Genomic DNA, 22,598 nt, shown 5'->3' with positions numbered 1-22,598 from the left:
TCACCTTATGGTTTGGTGTTATAGTTTTTTTAACATTCAAAATAGTGTCAGTGCATTTATTGTCGCCTCTTTTAAACAAAAGGCGCATACGTTGGGAAATAATTAGAACAGCCGAATGAGAACTTAACAGAACGCTGCAGTTGCATGAAAGATATACTAAAATTCCATGACTTTTCCAAAACTGTCATTGAATTTACAAAATGGCATTTTCAATTTCTATGACTTTTCCAGGATTTCCATGACGGTGGAACTCTGTCAGGTGGAAACAAAGGGAAGACCCAAAATGCAGGACTGCTTTAAAGTTATTTAATAACGAACAAAAAAAAAAAAAAAATCCATAAATCCAACAAAATCCCAAAATTGAAAATGAATTGCCATGAAAGGACAAGACGCTAAAAAAAGACAGAGACAATGGCAAATTAAATGGACCAACAAAGGGCAGAGGAGAACACAGGGTATTTTCAGCTGACGTCATTGTTATTAAAAGCCCGCGTTGCATGCTGGGAAATATTTTGGTCGGAGGCAAGAAACAGGATAGCGGTCAAACACAGTGCGTAACCTCGCGTATTTATCCCCGATAATGGTAAATTCCTGCTGCATTATCGGATGCACAAATAGAAGTACGGAAGAAGGAAAATGTCTTTTTCATATTCCGAGTGAAAAAACCCGCTAACGGTGAATTAAATGACTTTCAAACATTCGTAGAGCAAACGTAGAAGATCCTAACAAACCGTGGGCAACAACAAGTTCAACAACGCATCGAGACTCTTGGAGGTTTTCATCTTTTCTGCTGTGAATGGCCCAGGAGTTTCCACCAAGTCATTGTGGATATCGCCGAAGTGAATATTTGTCCAGGTAGTTGGCGATTCTGACCAGAAATTTGGTTTGGTCCACCTTTTGTCGGGGTTGAAAAGGGTGATTTGGCTCCATCGATGCTTATGACCAATTTCTGGTCAAGTGGTCTTCGGTCCTCTGCTGTTAGAGTGGATAAATAACCGGGATCAATACCCTTTACGTGCTTTCTCGCTCCGTCCGTCATGTTGAATTAGTGTTTCTTGCCGCCGACCAAAATAATTCCCAGCATGCAACGCGCGCTTTTGTCAACAATGAAACTCGCCTATATAAGCACACAGATACAGGTGAAACACATGAGGGCGGGGCAAACGATCAAGACAGAAAGTAAAATTCAAAACTATAAGCAGCCAGGACAAATAATACAAAATAAAACACCAAGGGCACATAACACTAAAGAAAAAGATACACCAAAATAAGCAAAAACAACGACTACAAAACATGAACCATGACACTGTATTTTCTGATCTATGCTATAATGTTGCTTGCCAAAAACACACCTGGAGTTGCATTTTGTTTCATCCACGTTTAACACAAAAAAAAAAAAAAAAAAAAAAAAACTCTATATATTTAGGCTGCGTTCTTCTCTAAAACTAAATACTCTGTTCCACTTTGTGATGTCATGTGGCAATACAGGAAGTGCTCCACTGGGCTTTGAAACTTCATAAACCTTCACTAGGCTCTGGAATTTCCAATATGTACAGAAAAAAAAGGTAAAAGGTTGGTGTTAACTTGAAAAACACTGTGATATGACATCAGGTGGAACTTTTTTGAGCTTTGGAGATATAGACAGACTAATAATAAAGGATTACTCAAACGTGTGAATGAAACAAAACACAATTCCAGGTCTGTTTTTGAGGAGGAAACAGCATTATAACATGGCTAAAAGCTCACAAGAGTCAATTTTGTGTCATATCAGACCTTTAAAAGAACATCTACTACTTACTCGCCTTGCACTCCCAGATCGCTGATTCCACACGGCTGAAGATCCAAATATACTCCTCTGACGGTTTAACTTTGAGAAAGGAACAACTAAATCATCAGAGCTGACCTGTTAACCTACTTAAGAGGGTTTTTTTTTTTTCCATTTTTGAGCTGCGGAACAAAAATGGTTTCCACGACACCATCCGCAAAAACATTTCCAAATTACACCTTTTAGGGAAGAAGCTGTGCAAATATTTGTATTGGCTCTGTGTCTGGCATCTTCTTTTTGGCAATGGTGATTGTTTTGCTTTCTCAACTAGTCCAGAAGTTGTTAAAGTTTCTCCAAAATGGTCAGTTATTTAGTTAAATGCAACAGAAATGGTCTTTTTTTCTTGCCTAATCAGCCAGTCGCTTCTATATTCTGTTAATTCTGCTAAAAAGGGTCTGGAACTGGACCGTAGAGCGTGAAAAACCTCTGTCCAAACTTAAAACGATCCAACCACAGCTGCTTATTTGTAGCACGAGTTTTGAAAATTCTCGTAACATTCAGGACAAAATATATAACTTATTTTACCTGAGATAAGTAATAGTTTTGTGCTTTGATTGTTGCTTCTCCATCCAAACTTTTGCTTTTTACTTTTTAATTGTACAAAAATATAATAGCTGGATTAGAGTATGGTCCGTGGAGAATAAATATAGTTGATTTATTTCGTATTTGGACCTAAAATAGTATGTAAAGATGTTTTTCAGTGACCAGACACAGGATAAAACTCACCTGAGGAGCTCTGAGTTTGCAGAATTATAGGAGGTAAAATTTGGGGGAATTTTCACAGACATTTTTACAGACATGGACGATTCACACGGGACTAGAAACACAAACAGCATTCGTAATTTTTACAATTTATCACGGGACCCGAGGTAAAACTAATCCTGTGCGAATAAGGCTTTCGTAAAGTTTTGTGAAAGCGTGGTTCTGTGTTTGTCAGGTAACTATTTTTCTAAGACATGCCTGAATACTCCAAGGTACAGTAGTATTTCCTGGCACATCCGCTGAAAAACAATGGGCTACTGGTTTAGACCTCGCCCGATCATCCAGTCCTTTCTACATTCGGTTTGAATCCAAGGCAAGGTAAGTTTATTTGTAAAGCACACTTCATACACAGTAATTCAAAGTGCTTTAATAAGAAAAAAAACATCAAAATCTTAAATACAAACAAATCAAAACATAAATAATCATCACAAAATTAACATTAAAAGAGAAGGGTCTGGAATTGGACAATAGAGCATGAAAAACCTCTGTCCTAATTTGCTCCGTGCATAGTCTGTGCTACTAAGGCTATGTTTAAACATAGTCAGGTATGTTGAGAAACAAATATTTCCCTCCCTCCATTTTCCAAAATAACAACGTGCACATAGTATTATTTTCAAAAAAAAGTTTTTGTTTAGATCAATCTGCATAAATACGCCACTGAGCACCATCAAACCTACGCCAAGCCTCTGGGCGGCACCTGGATTAGATTTATTTTGTTAACGTTGTAAGTATTACTCAAAAATACCTTGAAAAACGTGCACTACTGAGTGGGCTCGCCTCTCCACAGATCTGTTAAAGAAGTGGCAAAATTGCTGACCTCCAGACCTCATGCGTCTCTGGTCATGGATATGAAACATCAGCTGTGTGAGAAAATGCAAACACATGAAAAGTGTTTGCACCAGAAGAAATGCGACTGCTGCTCTGATGCTCCGTTAACATCATCAGAGCAAAAGTTAAACATTGGTCACACTTTGGGCATGTCAAGCTCCTAAAACTCTGTTTATCTCACTTTACACGTAAATGCAAACCAGTAGTTTTCCAGAATATCCAATCTAGCCGGAGTTTTTAGAAAGATAAATTTTCAGAGGTAAATTTGCCATTCGCGTGTAAAAGATGGTTATAATTAAACGGAAATGTCTCCATTTTAAAAAATATCTGTGTACGTGTAAACGGATCCTAAGCTCAACGTTCACACCAAAGCCTAAATGAAGGTGTCAAAGAGGTAGCGCACATATCTTTTCTGTCATTAGTGTGTTTTAAGCGTCTGCAGAGCCTTCACAATCTGTGTTTAACTTGCTCTGAGCGTTTGCAGTAGTTTAACCACTGACATACTCACATCTTTGAGTCCTCAATCAGGAAAATACAGAGTAGTATCAGATCTGTGACTTGGTCTGAGTTCTCGCCAATACCTGAAAAACGGCATACCATCGCTCCGACACTTCTTGATGCCGCCGTTCTGAAAACCTACTCATAGTTTGGAGCAGAGGTGGGCAAACTTTTTGGCTCGCGGGCCACATAGGGTCCTAAAATTTGCCTGAAGGGCCGGACAGAACAAAAGACATGACGCGTTAAGAGCTCAGCTGCATTATATTCCTATTTTGGCTTATGTAGGAAGTGCACTACGCGCTACGACATCGCCGTGAAAGATCAGAACACACAAAAACCAACAGATCCACTCCACTGCACAGCACAGGTGAAAGTGACTTGTGAGGAATTAGATTTTACAAAGAAACAGAACCCACGCTGCAAAGTCACGGGCGATTCAACAAGACTCTCAAGACATTCTGTATGTTTACTCTTATAACACGACGTCTATAAAGTTCTCGTTTTTAATTTTTACCAACTTAAAATGGAAGCAGTGCAAAGTTATATCTTGAACACCACTACTTCACTCACTTCACACATACTTTAACTCCTGTAAGAACACTTTCCCATAAAGCATTGCGGCCAACATAATACGCCGCACCTCAATGTATATTTATATAGTGCGCCATCTACTGGGAAACGCCGGAAATGCATAAAAAATAAAACATCAACAAGGTTTATTATTGTAATTTATTCCAGTTTGGCGGGCCGGATTAAAAGGTTTAAAGGGCCGCATATGGCCCCCGGGCCGTAGTTTGCCCACCCCTGGTTTGGAGCATCACCTTTTTTGCCTTGTATACGCCGCATGGGCCGCGCCTCTTCCCGTACGCCACGTGGATATATCAGCCAATATCAGTATCTGCATCGGAACAACCCTGGCATAAACTTTTCGCTGATCTTCACTTTCCCCAACTATATTGAAGGTCACTTGAAGGTCTTGAAATGCGAGAAACAGAACTAGTTCATTTGAAATTTATTGCTCTTACTTAATCCAGGCATGCTCATTATTCACCACAACGAGAATAGTTTGTAAGTGCTTTTCACAAGTTTTAGAGGCCACTCGAGCTCTCAGCGTGAAGACTTGGCACCCCTACTACCTGAGTGAAAAGCAGGGATGGAAAATAGGAGGGAAAAGAGCGTGGGAGGAGATAGAGAGAAGGAAAGGGAGCTGGAAGTATGTAGGCCAGGAAGATATGTGTGCGTGAGGTCTGCTCCCGCTCCAAAGCCGATGATAATGACTTCAATCCAGTGCGTATCTAATTTTTATTTAATTAAGTGGGTTAATATATGTTCTAATGATAGTTTTACACAAATGAAGCTGAAAAATATGTTGAGAATTACGGAGTTCCATATTCATGACTTCACACTGGGGACGATTTGGCACAATTTAAGCGTAAGAAACACATTTTTTCCCACAATTTCAACAAAATAAAAGTATTTTCTTATATTTTTGATTTGTCAAATAATAATCTCTGCATACATTAGAGGAGTTTTAACCCAGTGTCCAAATAGTTGCTGGGTTATGAAACAGTTACGGAATTCCCTAGCGTAACGTCCCATTCTTCTAGCCTGATCATCAGCCGGAAACCGTCTGACCTCACAGCTTTAGGACTTTAGTACACTTTAGTTCTTTTTTATTTAACCAATCGCTATTTGTTCGTGACATATGTAATGCGCCAAATCCTGTAAGAAGAAGGGCAATAACGTCTTTCCCCTTGATAAAATTCACCAAACATTCTCTTCGTTACAGCTTTAAATCCTCGATCTCGGGAATCACTGCCAACACAGAATGTATGTCTTCATCTGCATCCATCTCGACCGCTTTGTTTATTGTTGTACCACAAAACGGACCCAGACAGACGCTTGAGTTTGACGTCATGGCTTCACAGCTCTTCACTGATTGCCTGGTGCACGGTCTACAACTTCCTTTCTTGCAAACCGTCTTTTGTATTCCAATTTCTGACCTACTCGCTGGAGAGAAATGAAATTGAGCAGAGGCACTAGGTGGCACCAGCCTGATTCATCAGCCGGTTTCACTTTGTCGAAACGTCTGACCTCACAGCATTAGAATTCGTTCACTCGAAGGTAGGCGGGTATTTTTTTTTTTATTTAACCAATCGCTGATATTTGGTTGTGACATATGTAATGCGCCACTAATGGGTCTAACTGGTATATTAAGCTTTTCCCAAATCTCATAGGAAGAAGGACAATAACATCTTTCCCCTTGATAAAATTCACCAAACATTCTCTTTATTCCTGCTTTAAATCCTCAATCTCAAGAATTGTTGCCAACACAGAATGTATGGCGCTTTGCTGATTGGCTGGTGCCCGAACTCGCACTTCTGGGGTTCTTGCAAGCCGTCTAGTGTATTCCGATTCCTGACCTATTCGCTGGAGAGAAATGAAATTGAGCAGAGGCACTAGGCGGCCCCAGCGTGGCTACCAATCTCCAAACACGAAGTAAAATTTTAAACCTAAAAAAATGGCCAAACTGAATAGATAGGATAGTAACCTTTTTTTGTAAAATCTGAAATATTATGATCTTAACTGTGTTGTAGTAATATGAGTGGTCTAACCTGTCATGGACACTTTAAATTACACTAAAAAGTAAATAATCACAAGGACGCACTGAAGGCCTCACTTTTTATATTGTATCAAAACGGTTACGCAACACTATTGAATCCTACACAAACCATAGTCAGAATGCCTGTTTTTTCAAGGTATTTTTGAGCTATAAAACCACCTGTAATTGAATAAATGTAAGGTAGAGCTGTTTAATGTCATATTGTGGAACGTTCCATGCAGAGTAATGACATATTCATAGAAACAACATCAATTAAATGCTCTTAAAAACTACTGTGAGTGGGTTAATGAGAAGAAAAAAACATAGAACATTGTTAAACAGGGGGTATTTTTCTTCTATGGGGTATTAACTGCTAAAACATAACAGATTTAGATCACCATGTTATCTTTTATGGATTTGAAAATGCTATATTTGCCAAAAACATAAATTTTATGTTCGTTTTGATGCTCTGAGTCTCCCCTCTCCACGCCAAGTCACTCGTCCTTCAGAGCGCGATCACAACAAATCGACATGCATCCCACTAGAGTCCTGCACCGGGTTGGGTACGGGCAAATAGTTGCTGAAACAGGCAGGGTTTAACGTTCTGGAATTTTACGAGCGGGTAGCAATTACACACGGGTGGGTCAGGACTAAACCAGGTCCAGGTCTAAATCAGGACTAAACCAGTACTTATCTTGGACTCAAGAGAGAGAGGACACTGGGCAGGGTGTCCACAAAGCACGATCGGGTGATGGCTGCACTTACCTCTGTGCAGCGCGGAACTCTGCCTCGGTCCTTTCGCCTGCAGTCACCCGAAGGTCTACGCGAGGGCACCTCCTAGCCCGTCTTGACAGGGAGCCCTGGTTCAGTTCTGGTTTAGTCCTGTTTTAGTCCTAGTTCAGTCCTGGTGTAGTCCTTCTGGTTCAGTCCTGGAATCAGTCCTAGATTAATTCTGGTTTAGTCCTCGTTCAGTCCGTATGTGGCACAAAACTCTGGCATCTCGATCAATGTTTCTTCTGTTCAGTAAATTCCTGTGAGGTGATGACAGATTTTTGACAGTGGAGTCGCATCTGTGAATTCATATTCGTAACGAAGAAAGCGTAACCATTTATTTTCATTTCGTAATTGTAATTCTTGAACTTTTCAATCCATATTCTGTTAAATGCTTCAGTTAGAATGCTTTTAATATGTGTGTGATTTATCACGGGCACGGGTGGGTAACCAGTGGAATGTTAACGGGTCCGGGCAGGTGTGGGTTTAACTTTGATATAATCACGGGTTAACGGGTGGGTGTGGTGCTGTACTGCACAGATGCGGGCAGGTGAGGGTCTCTGTACGGCCCCAGGCCTTAGTTGTAATATTTCTGCAGAGTTCTCTTGATTCCTGCTGCACGAGCCCTGGTCTGTGATTGGTGGGGCAAGTCCACGCCCACTTCACCTGCAGCCACGCCCCCTATTTAAGGAGATTGCCAGCACCTGTTTGGGGCTGCTGGCCTTGGTGGACAGTCTGCCATTTTGGTTTCGTGTATGTAGTTTAGTCTCATTCTGTTTTGTGCCTTTTTTGATTTGGTCACTCGATTCTGTTTGTGGGTTTATGTGGTTTAATTTGGGGAACTTGTGTTTAGTTTAGTGTGTGTCCCTAAGTTTTACCACTCGTTTTTGTGTAAGCCTGCGTGACCCCTTAAACTCTGTTTATTCTGTTGTTCTGTTTCTTAGTTTAGGTTGTTTTCTGTATATTTTAGTGTTTTGTTCATTTACCTTTACATTCCTGTTAATTAAACATTACTTAATTTATTCCATTTTACATCTTGGTTTTATTTTTGTTACTTCCCTCACCCCAAACGAGCTGGGTCGTAACAGTCTCCAAAAATGGTTGTGTACAGTTTTGTGTCATGGTTTTGTATATTTACGGAGAAATGTCGTAAGGTTGTACAAAACCTTACAGCTAACTGTAAGGATAGTTTGAATAGTGCCCGGGCAAGATCTCTTAGACTCTCAAGCACACATGGATGCCATCTAAAACCTCTTCAGGCACGTCTCTGATGAGGTAACATTATAACATGATAGAAATCTCCATAATACCCCCTCTTTAAAAGTCAATTTTAGCATAATATTCAGAGTAATTCCTCACTTTAATTTCACACTTATAAAGCCCACGTCTCTCTTTTTTTATAATCTTCCTCAGTGATAATACCTGACCTTGACACGGTTGTGACTTATTTAGTAATCACCAGAGAAACCTGATTATGTTCTGAAATCAGCCCCATCCTGTCTCATTTAAATTCAGTGGCCAGTCATTGCATAAGAAGAAAGAACAGTGCGATGCTGCCGGCGGCGGACTCTGGACCCACACAGTCTCGCCGTCTGCAGATCAGCTTTGGGCTTTGTTTTATCAATCGGGGCACAGTTCCATTAGAGGAGATAATAGAAGTGATAAGAGGGAGGACAAAGAGACGAGTAGAGGAGCACGGAAGATTATTGGTTTTTCTCTCCCCTGCACGCTGCAAATGTTTGAGGAGACAGTGGGCGGGGGAGCAGGGTCAGAAAATGGGACTGACCCTTCTCACGTCCTGCATGAGAAGTTTGAGTCACTACCATCTAGCAAACTATATTTAAATCTTTCTTTTCAAAGGCCCATATTAAGCTATTTTCAGATGTTTTGATGTTGTTTCCACCTCAAAAACATACCTGGAGATGTGTTTTGTTTCATTCACACGTTCACATTTAAACCCTTTACGCCAGGGGTGTCAAACTCATTTTGGTCCGGGGGCCGTATCCAACCTACTTTGATCCCAAAGGGGCCGGATCAGAAAACTCATGTCATATAAACCCCAAAAATAGCAATAAGTTCAAATATTTGTGCAGAGAAACACAAATCTATTACAGAAATCTTTTTTAATTGATGAACTCTTTCTTTTACAAAATATAATATTATGAACAACCTGAAACTTTAAGAAAAATACAATTTCAACACAATGTTTTAACATGAACTTGTATGTTCATAGGAATAAGTCAGTTTTTCTTTGAAAATCCTGCACTCGGCTCCACTTTTCTCATGTTGGACATTTTTCTGATGAGGGTGTCACGGTCAACAGTCAAAACGATCGTCCTTTAAGAGCGTTTGGAAAGAGACAAGTCTTCATTTGTGCTGCTCTGGTGGGAGGGGCCACGTACAGAGACGCTGGAGATGCTGCTATGCTAAACACCGCAGAAAATTACCAATATTTTAATAGAAAATATAATAAAAATATTTTTGTAGAAAATCACCCAAGGGCCACATTAAAGGTCTTGGAGGGCCGGATCTGGCCCCCGGGCCTTATGTTTGACACCTGTGCTTTACGCCTTCATTAGAATCATTTGGATAATTTCAGACCTAAAATTGCCAAAACATTAGTAATGATACATGCCCTTTAACTGCAGAGTTGGAAGTAACACAGTATAAAAGTAACAAATTACTGTAATGCATTGCTTTTTGCTTTAACGCAGTAAAGTAAAGCATTGCTGGGGAAATTTTTTTTAATATTTTACTCGGTACAAATGTCAGTAGTGCGCGTCACAATGCTTTTTTAACCTGGATTGAAGTGGTGGGTTTTTCGTTTTTCTTCATATAAATTCGCTAAATTCACAGCGATAGCAGCGGTGAAATGTCATCGTTACGGTTCCGAATGTCGAAAGGTGTGCCTGCATAGACCGTCGTTTAACCACGGGCGAAAGGACCGGCGCAGAACTCTACGCTCCACAGGACTAATCGCAGCTGACGCCCGATCTCGCTTTGTGGACGCCATGCTCCATGGGCTCAGGGTTCTTTCAGGGGCGGTCCTAGATTCCAAGTCCTAGTCCAAGATTAGGGCTGGTTTGGTTCCTGGTTTAGCCCTGGTTTCGACCAGGTTTAGTCCCAGTTCAGTTCTGGTTCAGCTCTGGTTCAGCTCTGGTTTAGTCCTGGTTTAGTCCTGGTTCATCTCTGGTTTAGTCCTGGTTTAGTCCTGGTTTCAGTCCTGGTTCAGTCCTGGTTCAGTTCTGGTTTAGTCCTGGTTTAGTCCTGGTTGAGTTCTGGTTCAGCTCTGGTTCAGTCCTAGTTTAGTCCTGGTTCAGTTCTGGTTCAGTCCTGGTTCAGTTCTGGTTTAGTCCTGGTTTAGATTTGGTTGAGTCCTGGTTGAGTTCTGGTTCAGCTCTGGTTCAGTCCTGGTTCAGTTTAGTCCTGGTTTAGACCTGGTTGAGTCCTGGTTCAGTTTTGGTTCAGCTTTGGTTAAATCCTAGTTTTGTCTTGGTTCAATTCTGGTTCAGCTCTGGTTTAGTCCTGGTTCAGCCCTGGTTTAGACCTGGTTGAGTCTTGGTTCAGTCTTGTTTCAGTCCTCGTTCAGTCCATATATGGCCCAAAAGTTCAACATCTTCACAGTTATTTTGGTGAGAGTAGCTTAAAGTGCTGCAATCGTGTAATTGTTTACATTTTAAACACAGTAATATTGTAATGTAACAGAATTGTTTGAAATGACAGTAACGAGTAATAAAAATAAATAACACATTACAGTTTTGAAGTAACTTGCCCAACAGTGTTTAATTATAAGAAGCTAGTCTGAATTTTTGTGTAAAGTGAGCATTAATGATGGAGTGATGTGAATTTAACGATGTAAAAATGATGCAATTGTTCAGCTAACTAAGAAATACATTTCGGGTGACGTACGTGTGTGTGTTTTAGCAGCAGGACTGAGCACAATTTGTAAGTTTAAGTAAGAAACGTTTTGTATTGAAGTCAAGTCAATTATTTTTCATGATATCTGACATTACTAAATTGATGTTGTATGTGAATGTCATGGTAGTAAAAGTGTGGAAAGGAAACGCCTGATAGACTAACAAGAACAAGCAGTGCAGAACAACCTCTAATCAGCCGGATCCGGCCACTGCAAGAGACAAAACCACGTCATAGACTGGGACAGTGCCAGGATCGTCTGCTCTGAAAGCAATAAATACTAGTCCTGGATCAAAGAGGCCATCGAGATCCAGGTCAAAGAACATAAATTGTGACGAGGGAGCATACAACTTATTACACACTCAGGATGCAGTCTTAAAGAAAGCATGAGACAGCAGAGGCCATAAGTTTCCCCTACTGCGGGGTCTCCAACATTTTTTTCCTCCAGTGACCTACCTTTACAAAGAGAAAACACCAGAGAGCTACTCACAATAGCGGTTGCAAGCAATTGAGTAAATATAAAAGCCACAGCCTTAGATAGGAACAGTTAGAGGCCTATAAAACACACACCATTATTCATTTATTAGTACATAAAGTAAAGATGGCCGTGAAGAAGATACAAGATACAATTTTAATAGTCATTCTATTCATCAAATTTTATTTATTCAGCACAAAACTTATAATTCAGAAATTCTTTGGCGAGCTACTTGGAAGAAGGTGGAGAGCTACTGGTGGCTCCTGAGCTGTAGTTAGGAGACCCCTTCACTACTGTTTGACAAACCATGGAAACAGCCCAGAAGACATGGAAGGTACAAACATCAAAAAAAGTTATTTAATATGATACAGTACTTGTATTTTCACAGTAGGTGAAAATAATTCAAACACAGCAACAAAATGATTAAACTGATCAGAGCAAAAGGAGAAATTCAATTTGTGAACTGGACAAAAGTTCGTTTTTGGTCGAATACGTTTTACAGTTCATCCAAGCTGCTTCTTCAGTTCTGGTCAAAATGCTGGTGGACACTGCCTTATATCTGCCTGCAGGGAGGAGCGAACTACACTGAAACTAAATTGATGTTATTGTAAATGTTGGTTTGATGATATGAAAAGTTTAAATATTGACATATTGAGTACATCATTTTATCCAAAAATGTTACAAAAAGAGAGAAAATAGTCCAGTCACAGTAGGAGCAGACTAGGAGAGGCTTTCAACTGCACAATGTAAGAAACACTATCACTTATTTATAGATCAGCAGCAATGACAAACATAGTCTGATTAGGTTCAATCGATCTTCTGGTTAATGGTCACATTTTTATATGGCGCGTTTCAACCTTCAAGGCTCTCAAAGCTCTTTACATCGAGGAACCACTCACCCATTCACACACACACTCATACACCAGTGTACTCAGACACTAGGGGCGAGGTGGGTTAAGTGTCTTGCCCAACGACAGCATTCATCTGTGGGAGGTGGAATCACACCGAGACCTGTGGGTCAGTGGATCTAACCGCTCGACCAATGATGTTTTTTTATGTAGAGAGCGGGATTCGATTCAGCAGGATTCCTCGAGTCAGAGGACAAAAGCTCTACCAACTGATCTACCATCGCCTGTATAGATTTTTTCTTATGTACAGACCGTGATAGTTTTCATATGTTGACAGTTTCAGTCACACTCTGCTGACCTCAGAAGTGTCACATGATGTTTCAGTTAAGTGTCTGCTAAGCTGATTTACGTAAATGCAGGAGTGGGAATGTGAAAAGATAGCAACCAAAACATGCCACAAACCAACAAGTGTTAAGGTTTGGCAAGAGGGACCCCAAGCAGAGCCAGGACTCAGTTTAAACAGTTTATTTTACAAACGGAAGGCAGGCTGAGGAGGCAGGGAGCTGGCCGTAGTGATGTGACGTTCCGTGTCGAGTCTTCGAAGCGTGTGCCGAGTAGGGAGGGGGCGTTTCCGCGAAGCGCTTATCGAGGCTTGATTCATTTAGGGGAGGAGCTGAAAATGATGACGTCCGAAGCCTCGCTGCCCGGCTGTACCACGTGACTGATTCAGGAAGTGGTTCGGGTTTTGCCGCGAGTTTTGACAGCGATATAAACTGCTCAGTCTTCATTCAAAATGTGGGTGTTTGATGGAGAGTTGCGATCAGTGAGAGTTTGGAAGTTTGGAGACAGTTTAAACTCACAAAAAAACAATTCTTATTTCTTAGGTAACAACCTGTGGTGTCGCCTGGATGACAGAGTCAGGCAGACACAAACACAAAATGTAATAGCAGACGCAAATATTGAGGTCCAACGGTACATGATGGAGCCAAATATTGGAAGGCTGGAGGACCCCCTTCAATACTGGGAGAGACAGAAATATGTCTATCCCCATTTATATAAATTAGCAGTGGCATTCTTGTGTACGCCTGCCTCATCTGTGCCCTGTGAGCGGGTGTTTTCGAAAGCAGGAGAAATATTGTCAAAAAAAAGAAATCGCCTGAGACCTGCCACAGTGGAGAAACTGTTGTTTTTAAATAAAAACCAATGATGTGTCCCTGAACCATAATCACCCAACGTTACAAAAGCACAATCAATGTCCATACTCCAACCCCAACCACCCTCACCTCACTGTAAATGATCATTAGCTTTTTCATAATTTCCAAATAATAATTTTCCATACTGCCAGTATATATATATAAAGTATTTATATTTATATATATACACACACAGTATACATCACTACAATATACATGTTTTGCATACTTCTTTACTTTGCTGACAGTTTTATTCACAGGCTTTCTGCAAAATGCAACACACTTCAAATTCATGTCAACTGATATTTTTTGCATCCGAAGCAAATGAAGCTTCAGGAAGCTTTGCACCAGAGTGAACCAATTGGATGAAAGGCTTCAATGCTTCATGAAGCTGGCCGGCTTCTCCAGAGGCAACAGCAGACAACCACGGAGACACCTGGGCGAAAACAGGAGCAGGTAAGTCCAAGACAAACAGCAAACAAAACAGGTATATATCCAAGAGCCTGCTGGAACGCTACCGAACAGGACGGAATTATCTGGCAAAGTGGTGGTGAGAAGACCAGGGCTAAATACAGAGGCTGATGAAGGAACTGATTGCAGGTGTGCCTCATCTGCTCTGGAAGAAGCCACGCCCCCTGCCACATTCAAGCTCTGCAACAAAAGGGGGAGGGGGAGAAAACAAAAAATCAAATCCTAACAACAAGCCCACCAAGAAAAACTTAAGTCTGCAATATCGGAACACTGCAAGAGAGAAAACCATGTCATGGACTGGGACAACGCAAAGGTCATAGGTACGGAGAGTAACAAGTATCAGCGAGGCCATTGAGGTCTGGAAACATGGCCTCCAGACTGTAAATTAGGATGAAGGAGCATACCTACTTTTTCACACCTGGGCTACAGTTCTGAAGAAGTCATAAACTGCAAATCACGCTGTTATCGTATTGCTCCAAGGAAACATACAGAAGGTATGGAATTAATAAAGGTCTGGACAGAAGAATCTAATGTATAAGCAATGACAACTATGGCCTCTTAAGCGATGTTGAATATTTATCTGATATTTAAATCAATACAGGGCATGCTTTAGAATATTCCTATTAGATTGCCGTAACGTTATCAGAAATTGTTATCAAGACAGAAAAAAAGTGAGATTTCTATTTCTGTTAATATCGCCCGACGTGGCTCCCACATGACCAAAATGACTTCTGAAACTTCCAGTAAGCTCTTGTGGAGTGTTTGTTCCAGGCAGTGCTGTTTACTGTTGCACACATTGTCTTCATTAAGAGCTCAGTCCCAGTGGTCCGAGTGTCATCGTGACGTGACAGCAAAAGTCGGCAAAAGTCTCTGAGAGAGGTTATCTTCTGTTTACTATAAAACTTCATCAATCTCTTTATGATGTCAAGATCTGGAGATAGGTCACCAGTGCTCATGACTGGAAAATAAATCTTAACCATAGACTAGGGGTGTCCGAACTTTTCTCAAGGGCTGCATGTCTAAACACAGACGACGTGGACAGGCGAGTGCGGGCCATGGACTTGTAGTTAATTCAGCGAATAATGAAAATATTTGAATTTATATAATTTGCTTTAACAAGGTAAATATTTAATATTCAAAAATTTGCTTAAAAAAAGCAACTTAACGAAACATGGGCCAATTCACCTGGAGCGTGAGGTAAAAAAAATAAAAACTGATAAGAGGGCCACCTTTAGTTTAGTTTAGACATGCCAGCTATAGACCCTTCCAGTGCTCCAGTGTAAACAGAACGTCCCTATTCTAAAGACTGGCACTGTTCTTTGACTATGATGCATTTTCAAGAGAGTTGGCAGAGTTTGCATTAGGACCTGTTTACACGATAACACTTGCGGGTAAAAACTACAAAATAGTTTATCGGAAGTGCCTTTCGTTTAGACGCTGATGCCATTTTGGGGTTTTTTGGACTATTGGCTTTTCAGAGCTAGTTGTTTCCCCTCACCTTTTCCTCACCTGACGTTGTATTCGTGTATGTTTAAGTGATCTGTAAATTGCTTATTTTAGCCATTTTGCCAATCAACTCCTGTTTCCAACACCGCCGGCATATGCCCGCTCATCTGTACTTTCTTCAGAATTTGGCAGCATTGCCATTTTGGTAAAACTTTGTGGCTCTTTGTTGTGATGACCTTTACTGCAACATTTGCATTCTGTTGGGCAACACAGTTTTGTAACGCAAAATTCAATGAACTTGTGTCTTTTATTATCTGATTTTAAATGAATATTGCAATTAACATAATCATCCACGTGTCTCATAGATTATAACAATATAGCAGATACAAGAATGTCTTCTTTGCAATATGTTGAATAACAATGCAGAAGTCTTGGCAATGAAATTTGACTGTTATTTCATCAAGCACCACAAATCCTGCAGAGATTAGCGAACTTCAGAAACTGGAGCTGGAAGTTACATAAATAGTATTACGCCTACTCTTTGGGAAATGTGGAAAATGCAGCAAACATATAAACAGTCATTATTCTGGACACAGTTTACAAAAGTACAAAATCCATATATTTGTTTTGCTGTAGATAAATTATTGGTACCAGAGTATGTGCAGCTTTTCTAAACACACAGGCAGAACCATCAGCGTATTCATCTCCTCTTCATCAACCTCTCAGCATTTACATCCACACCAGGAAAATAGGATCACTGGCCTAGACCAATTTTAAACCAATTTTTTTTTAAAATGCACGCAAATCTGAGAGCTACAATTGAAATGTGGTGGTTTGAATCTGAACAATCCCAATAAGACATCTGGAGAGGTCTGCACGTACTTGGATACACAGTTCATTTGCATCAAGCTCAAACTGTGAGAGGCGTTCAACTGCACAATGTACGACTCAGCCAGGAACATATTAGACATTTTAAAGTATTTTTCATGGTCTTGCTCCTTGTGTAACGTGTGAATTGGTACAAAAATACAGGCATCAGGACAAAGGTTGGAACTGCAGAGTCAAAAGGCGCATTCTCAATGAAAGCTTCACACTTTTGGAACTCTTTGCCACTGGAGCTGAAGTCACAGTCAGACAGTAGACTTTTCTCCAAAAAACTCAAAAACTGGAAGGTCAACAGAGTGAACACTAAACTGACCTTACCTGGCCAAGCAGAACCACAGACTTTGACAAAACTTTGCAAAGATGAGTGGATTTTGAGGCATATCCTGTCTCCCCAACTTGAAAACTGTGATTGACAGGCGGATAGAACAATCAGAGCATAGCCTGTTCACATCAAAAAAAAAACAAAAAAAACATGGCAGTTTATTTGTTAAAAAAAGAAAAGAAAATCAACATAAAGGACTGAAAAAAGTGAGGAATCAACAATTGAAGCACCAAAGTATTATTTATTTCACTCAGATAAAAGTTACTGTATTTTTCAGACGATAAGGTGGACTTAAAATCTTTAAATTGTTTTTCAATAATCCGGAGCGCTTTATGTATTTATTCTGGTTGTGCTTACTGACCTCGAACCAATTTTATGTGGTGCTCAATGCTGAAAAATCAGTCAAAATGTTTTAGCACGACTTTTGTAAGATACAAAGCCGTGCCGCTTGATGGATTGTCGAAGCATTACATCTACCGAGGTCAGGGGCATCGCGGAGGATTATGTCCTGTATTACACCATCACACCATTTTATTACACCACAAATCTCCTTCCCTATTGATCATCCGCGCCCATCTCACCGATACTGTCAAAACCCAAGTGAACCAAACAAATTCGGAGTTTGCCATCTTTCCAAGTGGATTAATCAAAGAGAACTCCAACTGCTAGATATTGGTGTCAACAGGTCATTCAGAGTTAAATTACGAGCTGCGTGGGAGCATTGGATGACAGAAGGCGAATACACATTCACCTAGACACGGAGGCAACACCGGGCGAGTTGTGCCGTGATCTGCCAATGGATCAAATTACGCAACTGTTAAACTCAGACACGATGAAGAATTTGATGGATTTGTGGAAGAAGAATGAACTGAAAAAGTGAGTGTTTTGTATTTTATGTGTTACAACTGTTTAATGTTGGGAGTTATTCTGATTGAGTTGGATAAAGTTTGACATATCTGACTGTTTTGTTTCGCTTCATGTGCCTTTTAATCCGGTGCGCCTTATGTATGAAAAAAAAAATCAAATGGACCCATTTATTGATATTGCACCTTATAATCTGATGAACCTTATAGTCTGAAAAATAGGGTATATATTTTGTTCTGAATGGTAGAGAATTTCGAAGAGGAGATGTCTTTTGTTGTTTGGAAGGAGGCTTCTCTATGGTCCAGTTCCAGTTCCATCTGGATTCAAACAGATTGTAGAAGTGACTGGCTGGTCAGGCAAGGACATGAATGGTCTGACAGATTTATGGGCAAAGACAGTTTGAACATTGTATGCTTTGAATGGTTTCTAAAGAACACAAATAAAACAGACCTTTTCATATCAGTGCTGGCCAGTGTTTACAGCAATTACAGCCTTTTATGAGTTGAGGTGGCGTCCAACATGTATCTCAAGAGTAAATGAAAATCAATAATGAGCGCTATTATTTTTCAGTCCCTGTGATAGATCCAAAACAGCTCGCTCAAGCTCATGGAGTCATTAATCTCTTCAACACAAAAGCACTCTATAGAAAAATAAAATCACAAGCAAGCAGAGGTGGGTAGAGAAGCCAGTAACGTTACTTCAGAACAACAAAGCAATGGTGGTAAAAAAAAAGAATAAAAGTATTTGGGAAAAGTACTACTCAAGTAAAATATGTGTAAAATCCTTCAGTCGTCCAGGTAGAATCCTAGCCTGATTCATCAACCGATTTCACTCTGTGGAAATGGGGTCACATTGACTCCAAGAAAAATGTTTTTGTTTTGGGTCAATAAGGCCCAAAAAATATTTTCAAATAAATTATCTCAAAAATACATGTTTGGATCTGATTGACCCGCCCCAAGAGAGCGGGAAGGAAAAAATAATTATTATTTGGGTCAATGTGACCCCGAGGAGAGCGTGAGGTTAAAGAGAATCCTCTTGAACAAACATGGGGAACTCAGTCACCATCTGTCTCCTATTTACAACTCCATCCTCAAACCCAGATCAGTACAAACAAAGAGAACAATATAACCAGGTCAGGTCCAGAGGTGTGAAAGCTCCATTAAGACCCTGGATGATTATATTAATATGCCCTCACACTCAGTGCAAGTTCAGTAGGCCAAGCTAGCAGAAACTGTAAACAGGTAGGCTGTTAGTTTCAGAGTAGATTCAGTGTAGTTAGCTCCTTCCTGTGGGCAGATATATGGAAGTGTTCACCAGCATTTTGAAAAGAACTGAAGAAGCAGCTTGGAGAGGCTAGAAAACATATTCGACCAAAATAAACTTCTGTCCAGTTGACAAATTGATTTTCTCCTTTTGCTTACTCAAGTAAAAATAACTGTCGGGATGTAACTTCAGATTTTTTATTTGAACATTAAGTAATGTACAAAAGTCTGAAATTATCAAGTAGGACTAAAAGTTTATGGCTAGAAAAGTACTCTGAAAAGTTTTTGATTTTGTGTTTAAATGAATAATGGAAAAAAAAAGGATAACGGCCGTTTCTCATTTCTGTGACTTAAACTGTGAAACCAGACTTTTGCGCTGAATACAGACTGAACCAGTACAACACCAGGACTGAACCAGGACTAAACCAGGTCTAAACCAGAACTGAACCAGGACAACACCAGGACTGAAACAGGACTAAACCAGTTCTAAACCAGAACTGAACCAGGACTAAACCGGTCTCAGTCCTAGTCTCAGTCCTGGTCTGGTTGTTCCGATCTCAGTCCTGGTCTGATACCAGTCTCAGTTCCGGTCTAGTCCCGGTCTCATTCCTAATCTTACAGTCTACACGGGCACACCTATGAGCCCATCTCGACGCTCAGTCCTGGTTCAGTCCTGGTTTAGTCCTGGTTTAGACCTGGTTTAGTCCTGTTTCATTCCTGGTTTAGACCTGGTTCAGTCCTGGTTCAGTCTGTATGTGGCACAAATGTCTGGCAGCGCAGTTTAAGTCACAGAAATGGGAAACAGCCATTATCTGTTTTGTCCATTACTCAATCAGTTTTCACTTCATGAAAACTGAAAAAACAAATCATTATCCGTTTTTTCATTTTGGTTTTGGAGACAAATAATGAAGAAAATTGTTATTTCGGTTTCTTATTTTTGGTTTTATTTTGAAAGACAAATGAACAAATGATACACGGATTTAACGTGATGATCTAAATATGTTATGTGTTCACAATGAATACCCTGCAGAAGCTCATCCACCAGAACAAAGGTTGCCAGTCTGAACTCCACCTCTGTCTCTGTCTCAGGTCTTTTGGCAACACACTCCAACTTTCTCCTTGTGCTGTGAGTTCTTGTTGGTCGTCGGAGGGGCTGATGACGCAGATATCCAGCCTCACTTCCTTGTGTCTACCAGACTGTGCAGAGCAGGAATAGCTTACCGCCATCGAATTTGGGTTGGATGAATAATGCATGAAAAAAATGCTAAGTTTCAAACCTGGTAACTGAATTTGCATGTACAACAGTGTGAACTACATCAGTAATAATTTATATATATTAGAGTGCACAGATTAACATTTACATTAACTTGCTGCAAATGTATACAGTTGTAAGTGTTACAAATATGACCCAACATCATACTAATAAGGCTAAGGTACAATTTATTGGGTTATAGGTTATGCAGAATAAAATATTAAAATATTAAAGGGGCATCGTGTAACTTTTCTAGTAGAGGGTTTGTCAAATGCTTTTCTTCATGGGGATGTTATTGCTTTGTCTGAAATGTTTTGCAGTATGGCATTAAAATTTCTAACTTCATGGAGACCAGGCAGATCTGTGGAGAGGCAACCATGCTCACAGTGAGAATGCTTGTTTTTCTAGGTGTTTTTGAGCTATAAAACTACTTGTAATTGAATAAATGTAAAGTAGAGCTGTTTAATGTCATACTGTGGAACATTGCAGGCAGAGCAATGACATATCCATAGAAACAAGTTGGGACATTATTGATATTGTGGGCTGCTGTATCGATATATCTCCAAGAGTGTTTTTTGGCATATTTTACTAAATTATTTTGTTACAGCGCAACAGTTTTGCTGCTTGTTTAGAGGAGGGAAACTTGTATATGCGACACATTTGACATTTTCACTGTTTTTATGAGTAAAATGTTTGTGTTTCATATGAACTTTGGGCAATGATGTCTTTCCGCTTGTTAAAATTCACTGAACATTCTCTTTGTTCAATCTCAGGAATCATTGACAACACAGAATATATGGCTCTTCACTGATTGGCTGGTGCCCAAACTCACTTTTTCTGTTTTTTTGTTTCAAACCATCTAATGTTTTCTGATTACTGACCTGGTCGCTGGAGAGAAATAAAATTGAGCGGAGGCACTAGGTGGCGCCAGCCTGGCTAACAAAATTCAACAAATGATCAAAAACAATTACATTCTGTAAATATTGAACCAGAGCCTTTTTAAATGAAGGGACAGAAGTTAATGCTCGAATCGATGAGGGAAATTGTTCCAATCAGAGGGAGCTTTATATTTAAATGAGTGTTTTCCTATTTGTTTTTTGACTCTTGGGACAACAAAAAATATCTGAACTGCGTTAAATAAACTGTAAGAGGATCTGAATGGAATTAAATACTGTTTGAGATAGGTGAGTTTCATTGTTGACAAAAGCGCGTGTTGCATGCTGGGAATTATTTTGGTTGGCGGCAAGAAACACTAATTCAACATGACGGACGGAGCGAGAAAGCACGTAAAGGGTATTGATCCCGGTTATTTATCCACTCTAACGGCAGAGGACCCAAGACCATTTGACCCGAAATTGGTCATAAGCATCGATGGAGCCAAATCACCCTTTTCAACCCCGACAGAACCTGGACCAAACCAAATTTCTGGTCAGAATCGCCAACTACCTGACCAAATATTCACTTCGGCGATATCCACAATGACTTGGTGGAAACTCCTGGGCCATTCACAGCAGAAAAGATGAAAACCTCCAAGAGTCTCGATGTGTTGTTGAACTTGTTGGAGTCCACGGTTTGCTAGGATCTTCTACGTTTGCTCTGCGGATGTTTGAAAACCATTTAATTCACCGTTAGCGGTTCTTTTCACTCGGAATACGAAAAAGACATTTTCCTTCTTCTGTGCTTCTATTTGTGCATCCAATAATGCAGCAGGAATTTATCATTATCGGGGATAAATACGTGAGGTTACGCACTGTGTTTGACCGCTACCGTGTTTCTTGCCTCCGACCAAAATATTTCCCAGCATGCAACGCAGGCTTTTAATAACAATGACGTCAGCTGAATCTCGCCTACAGTATATTCAGGAAAACTGAGATTAATGCATCTAAAGATAAATTATAACCAGTGAAGTTGACGTCGGGAGTGACAAAGTACAGACAAAGTAATAACATCTCCATGAAGAAAAGCATTAGACGGACCCGCCACCAGAAAAGTTGCACAATGCATCTTTAACGAGACACTATCAGTTTTACATTTTTTTCCACAGACATTTTGCCGACGGGGAGAAAGCCACTGCCCGTGTGCTGTGTCTCCTGTCACATCCTCCTAAACCAGACGCCCTGTCACATGACACGTCCAGAGCACATGTAACCAGATTAGGCGCTGTCCCCTTTGGATGTAGCACACCTATTACAATTAAATGACACGTTCCCGCTGCAAATGCCCTCGTCTCCTGTCTCTCTCACTCTCCTCCTTGCATTTTTTTTTCTTACACCCAAGCCCCGCCCCCTCCCGTCCCTCTCGGCTCTCCGGTTGGTCGGCCCGAGCGCACAGCCCGCCCCTCGGTTTATAAAAGAGCTGCAGAGGGAGGAGAGCTTCAGC

This window comes from Boleophthalmus pectinirostris, unplaced genomic scaffold (genome assembly GCF_026225935.1).
Source record: "Boleophthalmus pectinirostris isolate CB_2022bp ecotype Guang Dong unplaced genomic scaffold, ASM2622593v1 HiC_scaffold_7, whole genome shotgun sequence".
Lineage (NCBI taxonomy): Eukaryota > Metazoa > Chordata > Actinopteri > Gobiiformes > Gobiidae > Boleophthalmus > Boleophthalmus pectinirostris.
The sequence above is the reverse complement of the archived record's forward strand: the minus strand, read 5'-3'. Positions refer to the sequence as shown.